Here is a 16,526-nt window from a genome sequence, read left to right as displayed (position 1 = left end):
AAAAAATGACAGAAATCATGACTGATGCTTTGTATGTAGAGAAAATTTTGGATTCCATTAAATTAGGTAGGGGTCGGGTTTGTCCATAGCATTTTATACACTGGTTTAGCTTGGGCATTCAGACCAGGCCCATTCGAACTTTGAAAAAAATCTCAACCCAAGCATACTCAAATTGCACATTTACACCCGTAGTTATAGGTACAATAACTTTTTCAAAGTGGACGTTAAAGCCACATCATTCATTATTAAAAAAAATGTCACCAAAACAAGGAGGTGTGGCCTATGTCGTTAACTCCTTATCATCCATCTTAAAGTAATTGTACTAGGACTGAATTTTTTTTCCTGTAAGCATATCAACAACTAAATAAAACATAAAAAGTGCAGGGTTTAATTTTCCGATACACAGAGGTGTAAAACAGAAACTTTTTTTTTATAATATTGGAAGGGGCTACACAAGACGGGGGGTAGCACGTCCCCACGGATCATTAGACACAATACTAAGATCATAAGGAAGATCTCTTGGATTGAAGGTTGAAGAGGCATCCCCAAACTTTTGCGCTTCACGGGCTAACCAGTCAGAGAACAACCTTGTTATCTTCTTGATTCCTTCTTAGTGTAATTCAGAGCACAGAGAAGCCTCATGTAATCCTCTGTATTTGCATCATATACAAGTCCAGGGTCAGAGCGCCTTGTTAGGATTAAGGTTACCCGCTTCCTGTGGCTAGAGGACTGGTGGGTTGCTCATCGTCTAAGAGTTCTGTGATGGGTTTGAGAGTGGTATCGAGTGAATCTGCTGTGGTCATCATGGCAGATAGAATGGCCATTGGGCTCCATTCAGGATGGACTGCTTTCAGAAGTGCTGCCACTCCCGCCACATGAGGACAGGCCATGGAGGTTCCGTATATCATGTTGAAATTGCTAAACAACTTTGTTGATCCTTCGTTCACCACAGGACATACTGGAGGTCAAGATGCAAGAACAAAGGAGCCGGGGGCTTTGAGGTCTGGCTTTAGAACATGGGGGCAAATTGCAGACAATCCTCTAGAGCTGTAAAAGGCAACCCTGGGTGCTGGCTTTGTTCCAATACATGTATTAGGAAATTTCAGAGTTTCTGTTGGATCATAGCTTTCATTCAGGTACTTCAGGATTGCTTGACCTTCCTGGTGTCCCACAAGAATGGCTGGAAATGAGAAGTGGAGGACCGGAGGTAAGGTTCTATGTAATTACCTGTGTATAAGAAGATAGCTCCAGCTACTCCTGTGCTGCGAACATTGGGGATTTGTAGATCAATGCTGTAATCTCCTATAAATTTACTGTTATAGCTACTCGTGCATTCGCACACGACAATCTTGCGACCAACATTACTCAAATCCCATGTACACTCGGGTCAGCGATGAACCTCCATACGCACCTGAAATTGAACCACCATAGCCATTGTACTGCTTGATATCAATCTGCATGGAACAATCTCTGGTGAACTGCTCACAATTAGCTGTCCTGTGTTGATAAATTCATCCTTACCAGAAATTGTGGAACATTTACAGACAATGAACCTGAAAAGTAAATGTGCAACTTAATCAGCATTCTTCATGGAAAACTTGAAGGACATACATTGTTTGTTTAATTTACAGTCATAATTAGCCCATCCAATGCATTGATTAGCTAGATCATAAACAAAAAATTTATCTCTTAGAACAAGGTCTGCAGAGAAAAAAAATATTAGTTTTCTTCTCTTTAGTCAGGCTTACCAACTCATAGCTTTAATAATGCATGTACTAATTGAGGCAAATATACATAGAAGATTACTGGTGTTGACTTGCATTCACATCAATCAAAATGTGGTTGCCAATTTCATGATTTTGTTTCAGACAACAGAACTGCTATGCAACAGTTTGAGATTTCATAAAAATGAAAGGAAGCATTTCCAATGTCTTAAAAGTAGAAAGGTTTTAGAGAATCTGAAACAATGTAGGAAGTCTATTGATGATTAAAAAATGTAGGAAGTTTAATGATAAAAACAAGTTCTTATATATGTTAACAAAATGTTAGCAGAATTAGCTAAACCTCAGAATGGGATTTCAGTCAAATGTTATCCTGATATAACTTGATTAGTTGTTGCAGATTATCTTTTATCTCTAGATAAAATGAGCAATCTCTTATATTGTAAGGACCAATCATAATTGTATCTCAAACTTAAAATAGACAATAGTTGGGATTTCCCTGCAAACAATGTAGAGAGTGCACATATCTAAAAAGGACATTGTCCAATGGTGGCCCCTGCTATCTAGGGTCTTGGGTGGGGTAGACAAATAGTCCTAACCCCGAACCTTTGGCATTTTCTTTTGAACAAAGTGGCTGCCCTCACTCTCACGATATGAGAGCACATATCTCTCATCCAGAAATAGTGTTCAAGGAACTTTTCAAGCAGTTTACTTCTATCCAACCCATGCCTAAGACTTCATTGTGAAGAGTTGTTTATTAGATATGGTTGTTGCATAACTTATACCCACATTCTGAAGGTTTTGGAAACTAAGTTTCTATGTAGTGGATAAATAGTGGAGATACCTTTAAATGTTTTCTACATTGCAAATGCACTTATGAAATTCTTCTTTGTCATTTCTCTCTATTGGATATAGTATCATGCCATGATTTATTGCATTGTATTTAGGAGTTTGTGTACACACTACACATATTACATTTGAAAATGAGTTTAACAATGACATTTCATGTAACCAAGAAAGTGAAGAATTTCCAACAAACACAAATCATGAAATACAAAGTTAGGAAAAACAAAAAATCAAACTATACTTCACATTTACACAGCCTTCAAGACCAAAAAATCAAGAGATCAATGGCAGGTGACACAAAAAGAGCTAGGGGTAGACCAAAAAGGACATGGGTAAAAGTGGTAAGAAATGATTTAGGCACTATAATATTTAACTGTGGATATGAATTTATATTGAATGGATTGGCAAAACAGGATTCATCTAGCCAACCCCATATAGCTAGTAGGATAAGGCATGGATGATAATGATGATGACATATTAGGGATGATTGTTTATGACCTGGCCCAACTTGCAAATTTCTAGGCCCAGGCAACCACATTTCTCCCTAACCTAGCCTAGCCTAGACCCGCATTAACCCTGCAAAATATGCAGACCTATGATGCTTAGCTATATCAGGATAAACATGATATTAGTTGTGACATCAGAATGGACTTTCAGCCCGCAACCATTAATTGTATCCTCAGAATGGACTTTCAGTCAAATTTTTATTCCAATATAACTGATGTGATGGCAGATCTGTAGATTTAGAATTGTCTTGAGAAATCCTACAACTTGTTTGTGATGTTTGGGCACACATGAGACTCCAACATCTTAGTATTAATAAAAAAATAAAATATTATAATAATAATAATAAGATAATAGTAAAAAACAATAATATATTAATAATAAAATATTAATACACTATTAACAAAATATTAGTACAATAACAATAAAATAGTAGTAGCAAAACAAAATATTAATAAATTAATAACAACAAAAAGATATTAATTATGAATATAATAATAAATATAAATAAAATAATGCAATATAAATAAAATAATGATAAAATAATAATAATAAAATATTATAAAAGTAATAATAAGATAATAATAATAATAACAAGAGTACATTAATAATTAAAATAACAATAAAACATTGGTAAAATATTCATAAAATAATAATACTATAATAAAATTTTAATAAATTAATAATATAAAAGCAAGGATATTAATTTATTAAATAATAATTGTAATAATAATTAAGTACAAATAAAATGTTAATATATTATAATTAAAGTAATAATAAAATACTAACATATTAGTTATTAAATAATAATAAATTAATTTTAAAATAATAAACAAAAATAATAGCATATTAATAAACTAAAGATAAATAAATAATAAAATATAATAAATCATAGTTTTTTAATTAAAATATTCATAAATTAATGATCAATACTAAGATATTAGTTATTAAAAACTAATAAAATAATAATAACAATGTACTAATAAAATAATAATTTTATGTTCATAAAATAATAATAAATACTAAGATATTGATGCCTAATGTGCGCCCAAACATCATAGACAAATTGTATGATTTCTTAAGACAATTTTAAATCTATAGATCTACAACCGCATCAGTTATATCGAGATAAAAATTTAAATGAAAGTCCATTCTGAGGTTATAATTATCGGTTGTAGTATGAAAGTCCATTATGAGGTTACAACGAATATCAACCTGATATAGCCAAACATCACGGATTTGCATTTCTTGCATACTTAATGTGGATCCAGGCTGGGACAGGCTTGGAAGAAATGTGGCTGCCTAGGCCTAGAAATTTGCAAGTCATGCAAGCCGAGGTCATAAACAATATCCCTTAATATGTCATCATCATTATCGTCTATGCCTTATCCTAGCTATATGGGGTTGGCTACATGAATCCTGTTTTGCCAATCCATTCAATTTAAAGCCATATCCACTGTTAAATTATTAGTGCCTAAATCATTTCATACTACTTCTACCCATGTCCTTTTTGGTCCACCCCTAGCTCTTCTTGTATCACCCGTCATTAATCTCTTTAATTTTAGGTCTTGGAGGCTATGTAAATGTGAAGTATAACAGAGTTTTTGTTTTTCCTAATTTTGTATTTCATGATTTGTGGTTTTGTTGGTAATTCTCCACTTTCTTAGCTATACATAAAATGTCATTATTAAACTCATTTTCAAATGTAATCTGTGTACTGTGTACACAAACTCCTAAATACACTACAATAAATCAAGGCATGATACCATATCCAATAGAGAGGAAAAGCAAAGAAGAATTTCTTAAATGCATTTGCAATATAGAAAACATTTAAAGGTATCTCCACTATTTATACACTGCATAGAATCTTAGTTGCCAAAACCATCAGAAAGTGGGCATAAGTTATGCGACAACCATATCTGATAAACAACTTTCTACAATGAAGTGTTAGGCATGGGTTGGATAGAAAACTGCTTGAAAAGTCCCCTGAATACTATTTCTGGATGAGAAATATGTGAACTCTCATATCGGGAGAGTGAGAGTAGCCTCGTTGTGCAAAAGAAAATGCCAAAGGTTAGGAGTTAGGACTGTCCAATCTACCCCTCCCAAGACCCCAGATAGTAGGGGCCACCATTGGATAATGGCCTTTTTAGATATGTGCACTTTGTACATTGTCTGTAGGGAAATCCCAACTATTGTCTATCTTAGATAGTTTGAGATGCAATTATGCAATTCACAACAATTGGTCCTTACAATATCATAAAATATAGTCCATGAGAGCAGTACAGAATGTTAACATATATAAGAACTTCCTTATTTTGTAAGATATGTTTAATTTTTAGTTTTACACGCCATCAAGAATAATAATTTAATGGGAGATTTACTTGAAGCAGAATAATACTTTCATGTATACATCGTAGTTATCTATAAAACCTTTTTTATTATGAACTTTATGAAAAAGATACAGATACATACATGTCTAGGCATGTATACAAATATATACATAATATATTTACAAATAATACATCTAAATATAAACATATGCTTATAATGTATGTTAGAAACCACAAGGATACCTACACATGACATAAATGCAAAGGCTAGCATCCAACCAATACTCATTCACTGCATTTTGGACTAGAGCATACAATGGAGAAACATTTAAGTCAGAATTCAAACCTCCTAAAATGGTCATCCCTTGGTCCTGAACTCTTTGGAAGCCAATGCACCACAATTCTGCCCCATCCTGGGAGAAAAGTTAAAAATTTGAATTAAAACCTTTTGGTGTTATATTAGCAATACTTCATTCACTCAACTACCCAAAAAAACGAAAAAGAATAAAGAATAAAACCATCCCTTCAAGTACATAATATGTATTTTTCATAAAAATCACAAGTTAAAAGCTTACAACATCACCCTGTTTTATGAGGTATGGAACTTAAGATCATGGATGCACTACCAACAAAGTTTAAGCTGACAATAGGGAATATCCCATCAACGCTGAATGCAATGGACATGTGCATTTCAAATATTAAGTTAAGGATCTAATGGAAGAAATGAACTTCAGAGATTAAGAATATAATTTATTTCACCATTTCCCTTCCCCAACAACGAAAACTAAGTAGTCGGTAAATTAACTTCAATCTTTTACAAATAAAAGGTGTGGGTTTATAATTACATAGCCTGCTACAAAGTGTTTCACATCAATTAAATTGTTAAAAAATTGTGTTCCTGTAACTTATAGCATTGACAAATGGATCATATGCTTCTGCTGCAAGGTATGCGAAAGTTGTTCCAAAATCAATTATGGTTCCTTCATTGCTTGAAGTAGAAAACACTGCTGGATCAATGGGCAGAATTTGCCAATTGACAGCTTTGAGACAAAAGGGAATCAAACCCAATGCAGAATCAAAATTAAAATGAATCAAATTTGAGTTTTCTTATGCGCATAAACAATAGTAGCGATGAAATTGAAAAGGAGATGATTGTCTATAATAACAAACTTGTCTAACATTGGATGTTTAGCACACAAGGATTGTTATCTATGATAGGATACCTCATGCAGAATAAAAGATGTATGAATGCTTAAAGATAAACTGGTGCTTAGACAGGAAGAGATGATATGGCATGTTTTGGGAAAGAAATGAATGAGTGAATGACAAATAGATATGTGGACCAAAGAACATATATGATGGCACAAATGACCACTGTTAAGCACCTAGGGGAGAGACATCAAAGTTATTAATTATAATCAGACTTCAACAAAGACTGACACTCAGCCCTTCTTTGATCAAATAGTCATGGATGGATGATTAAACATGTCAAAGAATAAATTACATGGATTGACAAAACTAGAGTGAATATATAACTACTGTGAGAGTAGTGTAATATTAGTACTGGAGACCAAGATATGGCTCTATAATTTCTTTTGTTACCTTGGATCAATAATTCATAACAAGGGAGAGATTGAGGAGGATATTTTCCATAGAATTAGTTCATCCAAAATGCTAAGTGATTGGGGAGTACCACTCAGGCATGGAAGTAAATATGAATGTTGAAATGGTTAAATGGTAAAACTAGAAAAGATAGGATTAGAAATGAACATACTCATGGAATCTAGTAGTAGCTTCAATAAGTGAAAAAATGATGGGAAAGTTGAGATGCTGAACAAAAACTTGTTAGAGACAGCTGAACAAATTTAAGGAAGAAAACAAGCCTTAACCAAACTAATATAAAGGTCCATATGATAAACGCAAAGCTATGATATAAATGAAAAGAATCAATGGAAGCAAACAAATTTTAACCATATAGTTCTACAGGTAAGTAAAGATCATTGACTACTAGGGTTCTAATTTCTTTTCTCTCCTTGAAGCATAGACTTCCAAAGGAAGTGTTAGTGGACAAGCTCCATATTTTTAAGAATCAAAACAAATATCTGTTTATCTGATTATCAACATCCAACCACTAAAATTTATAAATGTGTTCGAGAATAAAGAAAAATGTCCTTTACAGATAAAAAGGAAAAAAATGCATGTATTTCCAATATGTCCATTCACAACTTTTTATGGTACTAATAATCCAGAAACAAACTTTAGATCAGAAAAGAGACTGTAATGGCTAGGCTACATGAAAAGAAAAAATGGCAAATAAAAGATAATAGCTCCAAGAAGAGGACTATTGATTTGGAACAAGAGGACTGTAGACAATATTTGGCTCCACAATCCCACCAAAAACCAATATACCTCCACCACTATTAGCTCCTATCAAGCAATGAGAAAACACCTTTGGTGCAACTCCTCATGAGAACAGTTGTGAAATGACAGACAGTTCATGCTGTCCAAACCCAAAAATCCCATCAATGGCTCTATCTGGCTTAGTCAAGTTTCCGGACTGATAGTTGCTACATCTGTCTCAAGAACAAACCTCTATCATGTAAGTTCCAAGAAACATAATATTATCCCCACCACCCAAGTCATACAAAAGAGCATATCTTATACATAATGCCTACCCAAAAATTATGGTTTCCGAAGAGTTTGCAACCAAAGATTTTCCGAGAATTATGTCAAAGAATAACAATCTTGTACAATAATAACCCAATGTGTCCCACTTCCATCATCATACTGAAAGGAGTAACCACACTGGGAATCCTGAGCACTGCAGCCACCATCTAAAGTTTGAACCGCCAAATTACATATTTCATCTGAACAATAGAAGCGGTGAATGAGGCAGCAGCATCCAAGAAATTAAATGCAATCTGCAAAAATGTAACAGTCTTGGTAAGGATTTCATCTGCAAAAATGTCAAAGGAAGTGAAAGAAGAGGAAGGAGGCGGAAAAAATAAAGAAAGAAAGAAAGCTTTACATTCAGGCCGCTATATTTGGGGCAACCACTGCAGGCATTGCAGGTGACCCACAAGACATCACTTCTGGTGTCAATTTGAACATAGAATTCTTTTGAAGTCCCCAATTTCACTCTCGTACAATAGAGTCTGGTTCAAAGAAAAAGAAATGTGTCAAAACCATTACAATAAATCCCCACCCAGTAGAGTTTTAAAGAGATCAAAAGCCGAAGAAGATAAACAAATAGAGAAAAATAATCAGCATCTTCGAAAACCCATCTATGAACTACATCAAAAGCATCAAAAGAGAAAGGACAGTATAGACCCATGTAGCTGTCAATTTGCAAACTAGAGAAGCTCAAAACAATAATAATCATCAAATCCAGAACCTACTAAACAAAGAAGAGGAAAACAGTAATATCAAAAGCCCATCAATATAAATTATAAAATAACGAGTAGGCAAAAGAAGAGCAGAAAGAAATTCTAACTCCGTGAACAGAAACGAATTCAAGAAACAAAACCCGGACGCCAAACGCCATCCGCAATTGAACCCAGAGCTTAAAATCAACCACGGACCAGAAAAACAAAAACAGAAAAAATTACCCGACGGTGTAAGGATCGTAGGTACTCTCCACGGGAAAATCAATCCCACCCTGCAAGATTCGGCGGTGCCTTACCCTGTCACGAGCTCGAAACTCACTCGGCTCAACTCTCTGGTCCACCGGAAAGGCTTTTTCGAGCTTCGGAAATCCACAATACATCACCGACGGCAGGAGGATAGCGCCCAAAACCAAGATCAGAAACCCGGCATTTCGTTTTGATTTGCTTTTCACCCTTTCCCGACAACAACAAAAAAACAAACGGATCTAATATTATAAAGTATAAATCCATGCAATTCAGAGGCGAAGATCAAGGTGTATGTGCTTTTTTGTATCACTGAAAGTTCAGAAGAACAGAGTGTGCGTGAGAGAGGCAGAGAGAGAAAGAAAAGCAGAGAGAGAAATCAAGAAGAGAAAATAAAAAGACGTTTGACGAGACGAGACCTTGACAACGGCCACCAACGGACAGAGGATTCAAAATCAGATTACGTTTCTGTAATTTCTTCCTTTACTTCCACCTTATAAAGCTTCTAAACTACAATGAGTGCGTACAACGCACTCCCCAGTCCCCACACTGGCCCAGTTGGATACACGGAATCATTCTTTCTTCGAATCCAACGGTTGGTATTCTCGTGCTTCAAGTTCAAATCCAACGGTTGATAATCTCGTGTTCAAATGATAGTTGTCTCACTACGCACGTAGCCCTGTATCTGTAACTGTAAAAACGACCGACAGGCTTACAACACTACCGGGTTATGGCACCGCACATCTTAATAATATGGCCTATGTATGTATGTATTAATAATAGAGTCAAACCGAACCGAAAAATTGAATAAAAAATCAGGCGGTTCAATTTTGGTTTGATATTTTTGAAAAAAAACGAAGGTACCAATTCAGTTTTGGTTAGTCAATATAGAAAACAGACAATTAACTGACTGACTGGTATATATATATATATATATTTATGTATATTATATACATTTTATATTTTCTATATATTATAAGTCAATAAATAGGCATTAATATATAATATATTATATATTATTTAAAATATAATATTATATATACATATATTTCTAGTTTTTTATTATATATTTATATATATTTTTATAATATATATTCATATACTCCAACAGCTTCATTGAAATCACCAATAATAAATATTGGATCAGCAATATTAATTAATCAGCTATACATATTCATCCAAAATTTATTCCTTAAGTATAAACTCGCCATATAAAAAACAACAACCCAAGGCAAAAAATCCGTAACATTATGAATTTTAAAAACAATAAAATTTTGATTGGAACAAACAACCGAAACCTGAAAACCATATTTCTAAAAGACAATAATTAATCCTCCAGTAGGGATGTAAACGAATCAAATCAAGCAATATATGAATTCGAATCCGATTAAATATTTGAATATTCGATTCGATTCAAAATTGACTAATTAATTATTTTAGTTAATTAATAAATATTTTATTTATATAAAGTATATAAATATATAAACTATTTATATAATTTAATTATATATTATAAGACATTTAAATATTTTATATATTATATATAAGAATTAAATAATCGGCCGAATTCGGATATTTATCGAATCGAATCAGGTCATATCCAAATTCGAATCTGATTAATTATTCGGTATGAATAGGATATATCCGAATTCGATTCAATTATGTCGAATCTCATATTCGAAATTGGATTTTCAAATAATGTTGACACCCCTAGCCACCAAACAATCCTATTGGGAGAACTATTACGGAATTAGGGAGGTGCAAAATAGAAGCCATGTGAGTGGCCTTAATATAAGGAATCCTCATTTTGCACAAAAAAAATTAGGATGATATTGCGAAATAAAATTCTTCCAACCTCCAAGTTCAAATCAGCCCCCTACAATGACCCACAGCACATCCCTGCCATGTATTGGGAACATCTCCCGATGATAGTTTCAAAAACGATGATGTCATCATTAGGAGATGTTCCCAATACACAACAGGGATGTATTGTGGGACGTTGTGGGGGGCAGTCTTGTGGGTGGATGATTCGATCTCTCAACCTCCACACCCTCAGCAGTTCCAACCACAAATCCTCATAAGCTGGATTGTGGCTGTTTAGGGCCAGCCATAAGAGAAGATTCTCACCTAGCGCTGAGACCTAAGCTCCATACTTCCTCCTCCAAAGAAAGCTTTAGTATTTCCCCCAACAACAACAAATTAAGACAAAGAAAAAAGACAACATACTTAGAAAAATATAAAAGTGCAAACATAAATATAAGGGCCTAATCGCTTGCTCTTAACTGTTATCTTTTAAGAGGAATCTTTTAACTTTAAGGCCCTGTTTGTTTACCGCTATCTTACTTACCTGCGTAATGTTTCTCAGGTAAAATTTACCCAAGTAATTTATTTACCCATGTTCTTTTTGTTGAAATTTACCTAGGGAAATGAGGCACTCAAACATACCCATGTTCTTTTGTCTCACCAACTTTACTGGGTAAGAGGCCCATATATTACATTATTGCTAACATTACTCTTTTGGCCTAAATAATTTTTTTGGATGTTTTGTTTTATAAACCTGTGTAATAGGTCCATGCCATATCAAAAGGAACCCAATCAATCACAACCCACCACTAGAAACAGCCCTATGTGTCCATTACTGTTTGCCCCATTGAAATTGAGTTTCAACTCATTCTAAGTTCTAACCTTTAAAGGTTTGTTATTTGTAATGAAAAAGAAAAAAATAAATAAAAAATGGGCACACCTTGAACCACTTGCATTTCTCATCAGTTGAGTTTGCAGGCACAGGTTATGGCTTTTTAAGAAGGATTTCATGTAAGCGTAACATTGCATTCAAGACCATATTGAAGTACTTGCTTAAGGTGGACCTCCTAAAGTGCCATTTTTGCTCCCTAATCTTGACATCATGTAATAAAATGTTTAGGAAGCATACAACCATTTCTTCCACTCCCACATGTTTACTATCTCTTAATTTTCCTACACTCCTTAGTAACTCACATAGCCTCAAATAACTAGTCCTATCCATTCGTATATGGTCTATACATGATTGATCTTATTCCAAGACCATAGACTTAAGGTTTGAAAACCTAATTGCAAGCCTTTCCTCCCATGATTCCCTGCCAATCCCCTCTATCATAACTTCTCAATATCCTAGAGACCATCATCCCTCTCCTCCTGATTGCAATGATAATAGCAACCAAAATACATAAACAATCATAGTGCATCATCATTTCATAATGAATAGAAATAGCAATCGCAGCCAACTTTTTCATTTGATTTCTATTTAGTGGTGATCGAAGCATGTCTCTACAAAACATCATTACATTCAATTACATAAAATATAGTGATGACTAGACCTGTTCATGGGCCGGGTCGGGCCGGGCTCGAGCCGGGCTTTTACTGTGTATTAACAAATTTTTTTAAGGCCCGAGCCCGAGCCCGGCCCGACCATCGGGCCTACAATTTGAGCCCGAGCCCGGCCCTCATAAAAAGCCCGAAGCTCGAGCTTGGGCCCGGGCCCGAAATTTAGCCTATATTATTATTATTTTTAATGTTGAAGCAGCTGAATAAAGAGAGAGATAGATTGAAATTATAAAGAAAAGAATAAAATATATATATATATATATTTTAATAAATATTATATTATTTATATATTTTATAAAATATATAAAATACATATTATATATTTTATAAAATATATAATACTGAGTCGGGCCGGGCTTTTTTGACAAATCCCGAGCCCGGCCTGAAACACAGTCGGGCTTACTGTGTTAAGCTCGAGGTCAGGCCCGCGGGCCTAATTATATGACCAAGCCCAGCCGGGGTGCAGGCCGGGCCGTCGGGCTACCCGGCCCATGAACAGGTCTAGTGATGACCAAGGCATGTTTTTCAAATTAGACATGCAAGAAATTATTAGAATAAAAACAACTTAAGATGGAAATAAATTCAAACTAGTTGAATTAGTTTGGAAATATATGTGCCAAAAAAAATCAAGAAAATGCAGAAATGCTTCCATATTTTCTAAAGTAAATTGCATAGCAGCTCAAACTGAAGCTAGAACACATTGAACTATGCTTCCTAGTAGTTCATTTTCTTTTTCAAAATATAACTTTGTTCTGGAGCAAAAAAATCAACTAAAATGGTAATCTCATGCTTCCTAGTATCAAATAAAATGGTAATCTCATGCAACTATGCTGGAAATAACAACTGAGAACTAAATAATATTTTATCAAACAAAGTAAAAAAATCAGGAAAAAAAAGAATTGGACAGATTTCTCATGGATGATTGAATAGGACTCCCAACATCACACCAATAAAATCCATTTGTTCTTATATGGTTTCCTGAATTTGAAACCATATATGTAACTGAATTCAGAAAGGTATTGAATTGGAATTCAGATTTTTGTGATAGCTCTCTCCTCAATTCTCTTTGTTGATTGTGTAATGGAGAGAGAGAGAGAGAAAGAGGCCTGGGAGGGGACTGGGAAGAATGGAGGTGTGTGACGCTTCAGCAAGCAAATCTCCACTGCTGGGAGGAGGAGGAGATATGGTAGAAGGGATGGTGGATTATAAAGGTCGCCGGGTTAGCAGATCCAAGAGCGGCGGTTGGAGATCTGCATCATTCATCATAGGTGAGTTATTTTCTTAATTAATTTTCTTTTTTGGTTTGCTTAATTGATTCTTAAGTCTTTGAGGGTATAAGATTTGGAAGACGGGGCCGCAGGAGTGGAGATGGCGGAGAGTTTTGCTTACTACAGGCAAGCCCTCAAATAACTGAATAAGAATAAAGAGAAGGATAGAGATTTGCTTACCCTGGACAACTGAGAATAGGACACAAAATGATGTGCAGGTTCTTTTTTAAGCAGCAAAAGGGAGTAAAGAGAAGGATAGAGGTCTTTAAGGGTTGAGTCACCAATCCAAAGATCCTCCCAAAAGAGAACCTTGTCTCCACATGCTATATTACCTCATTCATTTTTTTTTTTTTTTAATGGCCGAACCACCTCATTTAATATGTTTGGTATATATACTGAAAGTAGGTTGGATTTACTGAGATTTATTAGTGTCATCAATTTTGACTTTTCTTGTATTCTAGAGTCTAGAATTCAACATGAGCCAGGAAAAGAGAAAAATGGTACAACAACATGAGCCAAGTCCACCCTCTATGCTGTTGACAATATGTTTTAATGATTTATTAAATTATTTCAATTTACTTAAGTGCTAAACGGTTTGGAACTTAACCATGAATTATGTTTTTATAAAATCTAGAAGTCTACAAGCTTGCTAATGTCCTGAAATATGTTGCATCAAAAGTTTCAATTGTGTGGGTTTTGTAAGATAATAGACTAAATTGTCAGATCAGACAAAGCCTTTTAGATATTTGAGGAAGAGTTGGTACTGGAAATGAATAGTTTGTGAACAGAAAAAGTGACTCTTTTATCAATGGTCATTTAGTTAATTCATTGAAATGTTCATTGTCACGGTCAGGGCCTTAATTTTTCCTGGAAATGGAATTCCTGTCTTACCCCAGAAATCCAATCAAGTGACAACCACATGGTCCACATCCAGCTCAATGTCCGTGGTAAGCTATCTGATACCTGCATTTTAACAATTCAAGCAGGTTGTCATGGTTCTACTATTGCAGCACTAGTGGCTTGACAAGGCAACAATTAAAACCCAGTTTTCATAGACTAGGATCCTGAATTTTTCTCAATTCTTCTCTCTATTCTTTGGTCTAGCTACTAGCCTCCAGATATGAACCAATAGATGAATCCTTGTACTATGGTATTGAGTCCTGCCTCAAATTGGTGATGAGGCCACCCCCACTTATACAAGTTGATGCTTCACTTGTTGGTACAGTTCAACGCTCCGCTAATGGTTTTTCATCATCCTTCACTGTTGGTTTGGTTATGGGTTAGTTCGGATTGCCAATGGTGATCAGATCTCTTATTATGATTTATGGCTGGAATTTGGCACATCTAGAACCACAGAGAGCAGGGACTATTGTATACATATACAAGTGTTCAAAGAATGGCAAGATTAGTTCTTGGAACAAAGTAATGGAGTCAAAGGCATGACTGGTGGGAGTTCTAGTGGTTGTCCTGCTTTAGTGCTAGTGTAGCTCTAAGGGTACATTGGATCTTGGTAAGTTTCTGCTTCTCAGAAGTAAAACTTGATACTTAAACTGAGTTTCCAATATATAAAACAGTTTCTCCTGTTTCATGGACAGTCTACATTCTATTGGTTTCCTTGCACCATTGGATGGAATCCTATTGGTAAATCCTAAGCTGTCTGCGTAATTATCTTATTCATTAAATTACTTTTTGTTGTTACAACTATTGTGAAGGCAGTGTAAGACATATTCCTTGATGCAGGTGCTATGATCAGACGAGCAGAAATGTATCAATAATACATGAAGCAGATATCGGTTCCTTCTCAATGTGCATCGGTTATTCTATTCACCTCATGGCAGGGCCTGGGAAAATCCATCAAACAGTTATATGGGCAGCCTCTACATTATCTGACCAATATTCTCCTAAAACAATGGGACCAATCAAGGATTGGTGCTGAAGATGAATATCGCCCACTGGATGCCATAATCCATCCTTGTAAAGCTGAAGCCATGCTTTTGGATCCCATGCACTATGCTTTTGTTGATCCCATTTTCCCACAGATATGAAACACATTGTACAAAACCATTGTTTCTGAACTCGAGCTTAGTCCACTTAGGCATTTAGTAACATTTCTAGACATTTCTGTAGATCTAATATAATGTGAATTCAAGAAGAAATGATGTTTCCAATTGTTGTTTTTTTATAGTTCTGTTTTTCAGGTTGTTACAGCACTTTTTTGCTATTATTTTTTTTTAGTTAAAAATGTTTGGATGTTATCTATCAAAAAGTAGGAAGAAATTTCGTCCAAAACAAAAGAAAAAAAAAAGAAATGATATTTTTTATCATTTTTATTGCTCATATGATGCTGATTATCACGTGGAAGAGATAAGTTCATCTGCTTAGCAAGGAAGTAGAAAGGAAAGGGAGGTTTTTTTTTTTTTTTTTGATAAATTAGAAAGGAAATGGTGTTTGAAAAAAATTTTTCTGACTAGTGGTAAGCAAAAACAATGATCTCGGAGTGCACTCTGCCAGCAAGTGCAACTGTTCGTGTGATCAATGCATATTGTTGACCTACATTACATTTTCATTTGTTCCATAGAAATGTACTAATTGGATGGTTTCATTTTGACCAAGAAGATGTCCTAGATAGGTAATAGCCTCATAGGTTCCTCAAATGCTAATTCGGTCAATGGAATAATGTGCTAGCTTGGGTTTCTAGACCTTACTCATCAACGAGTCGGGTCTGGGTCAGAATCAGTTCAAACCTGAATGGAACTGATCCAACATGAAATGTTGGTGACTTAGACCCGAAACTAGACTAGATAGAGGGTCTATGATTTTTGGACCCAGAACCTAACCGATCGGTTATTAGGACAAATACAC

At 34.9% G+C, this 16,526-nt stretch overlaps 1 long non-coding RNA gene and 1 pseudogene across 2 annotated transcripts; one reads left to right on the top strand and one right to left on the bottom strand.

Moving 5' to 3' along the window:
• Window positions 1-411: 411 nt before the first annotated feature.
• On the bottom strand, window positions 412-9,517 carry LOC104587138 (aspartic proteinase 36-like; annotated as a pseudogene). Its single transcript, XR_016077159.1, has 5 exons — window positions 9,013-9,517; window positions 8,433-8,559; window positions 8,080-8,325; window positions 5,751-7,977; window positions 412-1,553 (listed from the first exon to the last, which is right to left on the bottom strand). The product of XR_016077159.1 is annotated as an aspartic proteinase 36-like (transcript).
• A 4,161-nt stretch (window positions 9,518-13,678) lies between these two features.
• Window positions 13,679-15,914, top strand: LOC148790595 (uncharacterized). Its single transcript, XR_016077160.1, has 3 exons — window positions 13,679-15,174; window positions 15,260-15,305; window positions 15,405-15,914. It is a non-coding gene; the product is annotated as an uncharacterized LOC148790595 (long non-coding RNA).
• Window positions 15,915-16,526: the final 612 nt, after the last annotated feature.

The sequence above is a fragment of the Nelumbo nucifera genome, chromosome 6 (genome assembly GCF_055504915.1).
Source record: "Nelumbo nucifera cultivar China Antique chromosome 6, China Antique-T2T, whole genome shotgun sequence".
Taxonomy (NCBI): Eukaryota; Viridiplantae; Streptophyta; class Magnoliopsida; order Proteales; family Nelumbonaceae; genus Nelumbo; species Nelumbo nucifera.
The sequence above is the reverse complement of the archived record's forward strand: the minus strand, read 5'-3'. Positions and strand labels throughout refer to the sequence as shown.